The sequence below is a fragment of the Pseudorca crassidens genome, chromosome 19 (assembly GCF_039906515.1).
Source record: "Pseudorca crassidens isolate mPseCra1 chromosome 19, mPseCra1.hap1, whole genome shotgun sequence".
Lineage (NCBI taxonomy): Eukaryota > Metazoa > Chordata > Mammalia > Artiodactyla > Delphinidae > Pseudorca > Pseudorca crassidens.
In genome coordinates this window covers 37,425,469-37,434,303 of record NC_090314.1, presented here as the reverse complement: position 1 = coordinate 37,434,303, position 8,835 = coordinate 37,425,469, and positions in this window count along the sequence as shown.

Below are 8,835 nucleotides of genomic sequence, written 5' to 3'. Positions count from 1 at the left end.
GCTTCAGGACAGTGGGGATGTTCACCTGTTTTGTTTCCTGCTCGAGGTGGGCACTGTGATGCATGGCTCAGAGCCCCCTTCAAGGAATGGTGCGTCCCAGCTCTGGGTGCTGTGGCGTGTGGACCTCTTCATCTGTTGGCCTCTCCAGGAAGGGGAGGCTTCCTTGCTCAAGGCCACACTCCTCTCTGCAGAGCCCCAGCCATTGACTGACCAACAGGGGAAAAAGTGGGTTAAAGGGCCGGCCCCATTTAGGGTGACCCCAAAGGGCCATTCCAGCATCAGAGCTCTCGGTGGGGCCAGTTGAGGTTAGCACTGGGCCCTCGTGGGTGCTCCATTTCTCTCTCTTCCCTCCCACAGGTGTTGATCCTCGAGGTACTCCTTAATAAACATCCTGCACACGCAACGCCATCGGCTTCCCAGGAAGCCAGCCCCAAGGACATCAAGTGTCCAAACAGTACAGAGCACACGGTGAGCTCTCAATCAATACTTACTTGGAAGAACCCTGGGGCAGGCATTGCTGCTCCTGACTCTACACAAATAACAGTATAATCAGAGCAGCTAACGTTTACTCAGGTGAGACTATTTGACATGCTCTCTATCTCAGTCCTTAGAAAGAGCTTCTGAGATGGGCATGTTCTCCACTTTCAGATGAAGAGATGAGACACGGGACCCAGAGCTGACAAGTAGGAGAGCAGTAGTAGGATTTGGACCCAGACCATCTGATACTCAAGCCTACCCTCTTACCATCCCTTTGTGGAAGGAAACCAAGGCTTAGCAAGGTAAAGGATCTCGCCCCTTGCCAGCCCATGAGTGGCCACGCGATCTACAAGCCCCACAGTCCCTGCTTGAACTGAGTGCTGCTGGCCTGAAAGTGCTTCTAAGGAGTCCTCAGAGGGAAGCTTGGATTTAGAAACCACCGGTCTGGCCAGAGATGCTGGGGACACATGCTGTTCCCTAGATCTTCAATGCTCTCCCTGCCCTTCCCTGCTTGTGGCTTGTCTCATGAGGTCCACACAGCAGCCAAAACCTGGCTTGAAAGTTAACTCCTTTGTGAAGCCTTCCCCGATCCCTGCTCCCCTCCTTCTCCACCAAGATCCCCTAAGGGAAGACTGGAGGATACCCTCTGAGCCATCGGAGGACGGAAGTGTCAGGCCAGGGTTGGTCACGCGGAGGCGGTGGGGGGGGGCGGCGGGAGGGAGGCAGGCAACAAATGTTGTCAGCGTGAGTGAATAAAGGGAAAGATGATAGTAAAGCAGAGAATTAGCAGGCACCATTCCAGCGCTGGGATTAAATATTTACCTTGCCCATCAGGCAATCCTGAGAGATAATCCTGGTTTTCTGAGCTCTATCTATGCAGACTTTCCTTCAGTAACTGACACAATCAACCTGGTTTTGTTATAGTTTGAACAGCTGTTTCCACATGTGGGGCTAGGGCATACGAGGGGCTTTATTTATTTTATTCATTTATTTTTGGCTGCGTTGGGTCTTCGTTGCTGTGTGTGGGCTTTCTCTAGTTGCGGCGAGTGGGGGCTACTCTTTGTTGGGGCGCATGGGCTTCTCATTGAGGTGGCTTCTCTTGTTACGGAGCACGGCCTCTAGGCATGCAGGCTTCAGTAGTTGTGGCGCATGGGCTTAGTTGCTCCACGGCATGTGGGATCTTCCCGGACCAGGCCTCGAACCCGTGTCCACTGCGCCACCAGGGAAGCCCTGTACGAGGTGCTTGATCCTCGGCTTCTGCTGTTCCCCAGCATCACGTGTTCTCCCCAGTGAATCCGCTTCCCCATCCTTGGGCCCTAAGTCCCTTTGCCCCTCCATCCTGCAGGCCTGGCCAGGCTCCACAAGGCTGCAGGTCAAATTGGGGTTTCACTCTAGTTTTAGCTGTGGCTTCACGTGCAGTCAAGGGTTGAGTCACACTGGAGCTGCTTGGAGGGTCATAGGACCCTCCACGGGTGCTGGGTCTATTGCCTGAGTGGCCTCCTGGGAGGCGCCTCTCCTAAGGGAGAGGCATTGGGTGTGACATGCTGGGTCCACGTGAAGCCTCAGAGTTGTAGGGGTGAAGGGATGCGGAGTTTGTTGTGGCCTATGTCAGTCAGCCTCTGGGATTCACCGGGGTCGTAAGGGGAATGGAAGTGGCTTATAAAAACCGGAAGAGCAATTTTACCCAAATACTAAGGTAGGGGATGGCAGCTCTGCTGTGGGAACACTCTAGCAGAGTAGAAGGGCCCAGTGGGGGACTCCGATCCTGGTGCCCAGTCTGTGAGGGGAAGCAGTGGTGGTGCTGGATTAGGGGCGCCTAAAAGATCAGGAGGTCCTACCCAGCAGACACCACATGACAGCTGAAAGGACTGCTTCAAGCCACATTTAGATACCCTCCAGAGGCTGCATCACTGTGTAGACGGAGAGTGGGATTTTTTTTTTTTTTTTTTTCCGGTACGCGGGCCTCTCACTGTTGTGGCTTCTCCCGCTGCGGAGCACAGGCTCCGGACGCGCAGGCTCAGTGGCCATGGCTCACGGGCCCAGGCGCTCTGCGGCATGTGGGATCCTCCCGGACTGGGGCACGAACCCGCGTCCCCTGCATCGGCAGGCAGACTCCCAACCACTGCGCCACCACGGAAGCCCTGAGAGTGGGATTTCTGCAGGAATAATAGTGAGATCCATTGAAACCTGCGTATTCAGAGAGTGACCTTGACTTGAGCCCAAGGTTGCTTTGGCCAGGCCAGCACAGTCGGCACAGAAGCTGGTTCACAGACGCTGTCGCGTGGAATTTGGTGACGGTTCAAGTTCAGGGAGCAGGATATGGCTGGTCTGTGCTCTAGATGAGGAAACGGCTGCCTCAACAAATACCCATGCAAACGGGATTAGATGAAACGTTTCGTCCAAGCCTTTGCCGGGCGCTGTGGCCATGCTGCCACTTCCAGGACGTTCCCTTTCTTTTCTAATCAGTCAGGGAGTTTAGATTTCCCTCTACATTTATACTGCTTATGTTCCCAGAGTCCAGATTAGGCATACTTTCTCTCTCCTGACGTATATGAGTTTTGGATTGAGGCTTGACGTTTCATTATCATCAAAGGGGAGAGATGAGAAAACCAAAGCTGGGCTCATAAACCCTGGGGAAAAAGACAACGGGCTGCCTCTTTGGGGCTCAGCAGTCAGAATTGAACGGAAGGCCGCTGAGGAGTCAGCCTGCTGCGTGATTGGCCCACTATGCGGGCTGGATGGACATGTGGTATCTAGTTTAGAAGCCCAGGCTTATGGGCGCAAACACCTAGTTATAAATGGTCAGGCTCGATTGTTCTCCCTCCCTTCCCAGGAAAGGCCAGGAAGGAAAAGGCCTCAGCTGAAGGGGGGGAGGCATTGTACTTGGTAGGTCAGGCATCTCAGGTAGCCCGCCTGGCAGGGGGCCCGTGGGGAACATGGGATTCTCACGGCTTCCGTGGCTGGTGGCTGCCTTCCCAAAACCAGTTCATTCAATCCTGGTCTTTCCCATCCTGCCTCTGGCACAATCACCTCCCTGCTAAATCCCTGATACTACCAGGCACTCCAAAGTCCAGTTTGGAGCTAGTGGCCTTGACCTGCCCCAGTCCCAGAGTCCTTTCTTTCTCCCTCCCTGCTCCCACTTTCCCTTCAACACCCCTCCTCCCTCCGTCTGGCTCCTAAAGTCCCTGGGCCTCCAGAGGTGAAGAGAACAAACCTACGAAGTGGGTCTCCCTCAAGAGTCACTGAATGGCTATTTGCTCCCAAGAGTTTTTCATCTTCCAGGAAGAGGGAGAGGAGGCTGCTTTCAGGACACCTACTTCCTCTCCTTACATAACAATAATACTTTGCATTTGCATAAGCGTTATTGGTTGTAAAAGGGGTTCACGTTCACTTTCTCATTCAGTGATTATCACAATAGGATAACCTCACTGATTCTGTTTCCTCGTTTATAAAAAGAGATGATAATGCATCCCTCACAGAGCTGTGGTGAGCATTAAAGAATGAATGAAACATGCATAGCTTGGGGTCTGGCAAACAGTAAATGTCCATTTAATGGTCAAGTGCCCTCTTCAACTTTTCTCCCGATTCCAAGGGCAGAACTATCCTTTATGCCACATAGTAAGTGCTCAATAAACATTTGATGTATGAGTGATAAACTCTGCCCTCTCCCTTTCCCATATCTCCCAAAGTGAGAGGATGTTTATTTGCAAATCCAAGCCGCAGGGAGTTCTGCAAACAAGGAGTGGCAGCAGTGACTTTCTCCAGCCACCAAGGTGAAAGGCCACAGGCCCTGGGGCTGGGTCCCTACAGTTGCCCTGCCACAGGCTGCTCCAGTAGTCTCTGCAGCGGGGGAGGGAAGTTGACTGGCCTTCACTCTAGTTGGCTGGCTTTTCCTCCCTGCCCAGCCAGATGTACTGAGAGTAGCAAAATGGCTTTGGAAAGGCCCACCCCGCTGGCACGGCGATTTCCAGCAGAAAATTAGAATGCTCTCCTGTTGAAATCGAGCAAGACCCCATGGGCCCTCCTGGGTACAAAAGCCCCTCCATGCCCACCGTTTCTTTTTCTTTCTTTTTTTGGCTGTGCCACGCGGCTTGTGGAACCTCAGTTCCCCCACTGGGGATTGAACCTGGGCCCTCAGCAGTGAAGGTGCCAAGTCCTAACCACTGGACCGCCAGGGAATTCCCTGTGCCCCCTGTTTCTTGTTTGTAGAAGCAAGCTGTGGTCTCCTAGGCCTTCCCTGAGTTCCAAAGAGCAGATTCAAGCAATGACCAATTAAGGAAGAGAGGGAATACAGAAACAAAGGAAAGGCAGTCAAGAAACAATAGTTCAGCTATGAAACAGTCCTAATTCCTCCTGAAGGGATATACATAAAAATCTGACACATACCTTTGAATTGTTCTGCAGAAACGAAGACCCACATGTGGTGGAGGAAGGCGACTGCATGCTGACCACAAGCATGTAGACCCCAGGGGGTTGACGTTGTCACGAAAAGCTTCACCCTGTTACCACGCACCGGAGGACTGAGCGTCAGCTGATCACGCACCCCAAGACCCCGCCCCTTTATCCCGAAAAACCTTGCGCCCAGGCCAGCCGGTAAAGCGGATCTGAGACAAACTTACGTCTCCATCTTCTCGGTTGCCACCCTCTCTATCAATAAACCTTCCTCTGCACCAAACTCCGGTATTTCGGTTTGTTTGGCCTCAGCACCGGGTACTTGAACTTGGGTTCGACAGCACTGTTGCTGGGGACCATTCTCCGGGAGCTCTTCAGGGATCAGCACTGCATCATGATCGACTTTTTTTTGGCCGCACAGCGAGTCTTGCACAGTTCCCCAACCAGGGATCGAATCCGGGGCCACGGCAGTGAAAGCCCCAAGTCCTAACCACTGGACTGCCAGGGAATTCCCCATGATCGACTTTCTGAATGCTTTAGTGTCCAAGGTGCTTAATTTTTATAAACAAATTTTAAAAAAATTTATTCATTTATCTATATTTGGCTGCGTTAGGTCTTCATTGTTGCGCGTGGGCTTTCTCTAGTTGCAGCGAGCGGGGGCTACTGTTCGTTAGACTGCGTGGGCTTCTCATTGCGGTGGCTTCTCTTGCTGTGGAAAATGGGTTCTGGGCGCGCGGTCTTCAGTAGTTGTGGCTCGCGGGCTCTAGAGCGCAGGCCCAGTAGTTGTGCGCATGGGCTTAGTTGCTCCATGTCATGTGGGATCTTCCTGGACCAGGGCTCAAACCCGTGTCCCGGGCATTGGCAGGTGGATTCTTAACCACTGCACCACCAGGGAAGCCCCCAGGTGCTTTACTGAACATCTGATCCAGAGTTCCCAGAGGCTGCTCAGGCAGCACCCCATCCCCCACCCTCACTTCAGCCTGAGCAAATCCAACCTCACCTGCTTCAGCTATAGGTCCTTCAGATAAAATACAGTTGGAGGGAGCTTCGCTGGTGGTGCAGGCCTCCAAGGATCTTGCACACGGCCACCAGCCCACTCTCCCTCCTGGCCCTCCTCTCCTCCGTTCTCGGGGCCACACTAGGCGGGCTCCTTTCTCTGGCTTGCCTTCCTTCTCTTTTTTCCACAGCCCTTCTAGTTTTCCTCCCATTTCCTGCCTGTTTCCTTCTTTCTTTTTCCTCTACTTCCTTTGATCTTCTTGGAGCACTTGAAGCCTAGTTTCCACCTGCATTCCTCTTGGGCTTGTGGTAAAGTCCAAAGTTCATTATCAAGAGAAATTTCAGAAGTGGATTGTGTATTTGAAAAAGAGAAAGTTAAGTTACAGAAAGCACAAATTTGTTTATAACTAAGTGGTCTCAGATTAGTGTGTACTTAATGAAAACCATGGGAAAATGTTTTGCAACCATACCAAAATACTTGGCAATGTGAAACACTTTTATGAGAGCAGGTCTGACCTTCTCAGGCCTTCCCAACATGCTTCTCCTGCTTGTTATCTTCTACTATATGCCCCTCGTGCACCTTCAGCTCACCTCAAACGGCCTCCACAGCCTCTGGAACGCACCACCTCGGCTCCCTTTGCTGTTCAGACCACTACACTGCTCTGCACACTTCTGACAAGAAAATCCTGGTCTTGCTTCATGGCGCTGCTCACTTCCCTTTCCCGTATGGTTTTCCCTAAGTACTCTGCCAACAGCTACTGTCTAACGTCCTCAGTCAGCACGTCATCAGAGACAATTATACCTACCAATCCTCCTTAGGTGTATGCATATGCATATCATCTTTCCCTAATTAGACCGGAAGTAATGATTCATTCCCTGGAGCAGTGGTTTCCATAAATGACCAATCTGCAGGACAGTGCCAACTGGCTACAAAAGAATCTCCCCTGAGGAACTTATCAAAATGCAGATTCTGGGGCTTCCCTGGTGGCGCAGTGGTTAAGAATCCACCTGCCAATGCAGGGGACACAGGTTCGAGCCCTGGTCCAGGAAGATCCCACATGCCGCGGAGCAACTAAACCCATGCGCCACAACTACTGAGCCTGTGCTCTAGAGCCCACAAGCCACAACTACTGAGCCTGCGAGCCACAACTACTGAAGCCCACGCGCCTAGAGCCTGCGCTCTGCAACAAGAGAAGCCACCACAATGAGAAGCCTGCACACTGCAACCAAGAGTAGCCCCTGCTCGCCCCAACTAGAGATAGCCCGCGCACAGCAAAGAGGACCCAACACAGCCAAAAATAAATAAATTTATATTAAAAAACGCAGATTCTTGGACTGCTTGGGAGAAGATGATCTCATAAATCCGGGTGTCAATAGGCACAGAGCACAGATGTAATATGACAATGTGGGTGGGACTCTGGAATCAGCACATTTAACAAGCTGCTAGTTGATTTTGATGGTGCTCATGAATTGCCAGGTTGGGAACAGCTGCCCCCAGAGAATCTAGCACAGAGCTCTGTACCTAGAATGTGCTCATATGTCATTAGCTGTATGCTTCTTGACTGGTAATGAACTTGAACATAACATTATTGTTATGTTATACCTGTGTTCTGCTTCTCTAAGTGGGGAAAGAATACTATTATTTGAGTACCCAATAGGTGTCAGGCCCTGTGCCTATTTACATTCATTTATCTATTCCTTATAATAATCCTTTGAAGTAAAGTGATATTCTCATTGGGCATGAGAAATCTGAGGGTCTAAAGAACTTGTTTTAGTGCACGGTTGCTGTAATATAGCAAGACCTAGAATCTCTCCAAATCCATGACCTTTCTACTTACCAGAGGGCATAAAAGTGGTGGCTAGTATCTGGCTTGCAAATATGTTTTACTTGGACAGTACAATGTTTAAAAATGAAAAAACAAACCTGCCAACATGTCTAAATTGGATATTTTGTATATCTGGATTTCTGCTTCTCCTTAGGGGGAAAAAAAAGGTTTGGTCTAACACTGGGGCCCGCATTCCTGCATGGCAACAAATGGAGCCTTTAGAAGGATGTGTGCCCTACAACTCACCACTATTCCCCATTCTCATCCACAGCTGGACCAGCTTCTCTTACACTCTGTTCCCAACCTGGTCCCTATAGGTCTCTGAGTTTGCAACTCCTGCACTCTTATTTACTACCTTGCTTTCCACTGGTAGGAAGTTTGGCAAACCTAAAGTCAGCCTCTTTTTATTGCTCTATCACGTATGGGTCTCTGATCACAGACGTAGGCGTGTTTCTGACCTTCTGATTTCAATACTAAGAAACCTGGTGGTACATCATCAAGGAAAGCTGGGATCTCTGTTCCCTAAGCTGCACATTCTGGCTCTAGCCTAGTAAAATTCTATAGTCAACCTTTAAAATAGTTGGAGAAAATGTGGCAATTCAACTACTTGCTCCAATTCAATGGTATCTACAACTAAGAAAAGAACCCATAAGTGAGCAATGCCACCAAGTGGAAGGGAGATTCCATGTTGAACTGCCTTAGCCAGAGAGGCTGATGACCACTCTCAATTTACAGGGCCATTCAGGAACCAGAAATAAAATGCCTGCCCATCTCTATATGTTGTTTCTTTTCAAGATTGTCTTTTTTTTTTCATTAAAATATTATTTATTTTATATATTATTTACCTTCCATGTGCCAGGAACAATGTCTGAGATACAAAGATGAAGATATTCGAGGCTGTCTTTTAAAAAGCCAGAGACACAGACTGCACTTTGGAAGCCGTGCTTCATTTCTGATGACTTTTCTGATCCTTTTTCTGTTTGTTCGTTTCCTTAAACAAGCTACTATTGCTGCTGATTCAACATGTTTCATTCTATACATTTTTAATGTGGATTCCTGTTTTTTGGAGAATGTAAGCGGTGAGCTATCAAATTCTTTTAGTGTCAGTATGGCAAGGAAATACAAAAACCTCCTTGTATAGGAC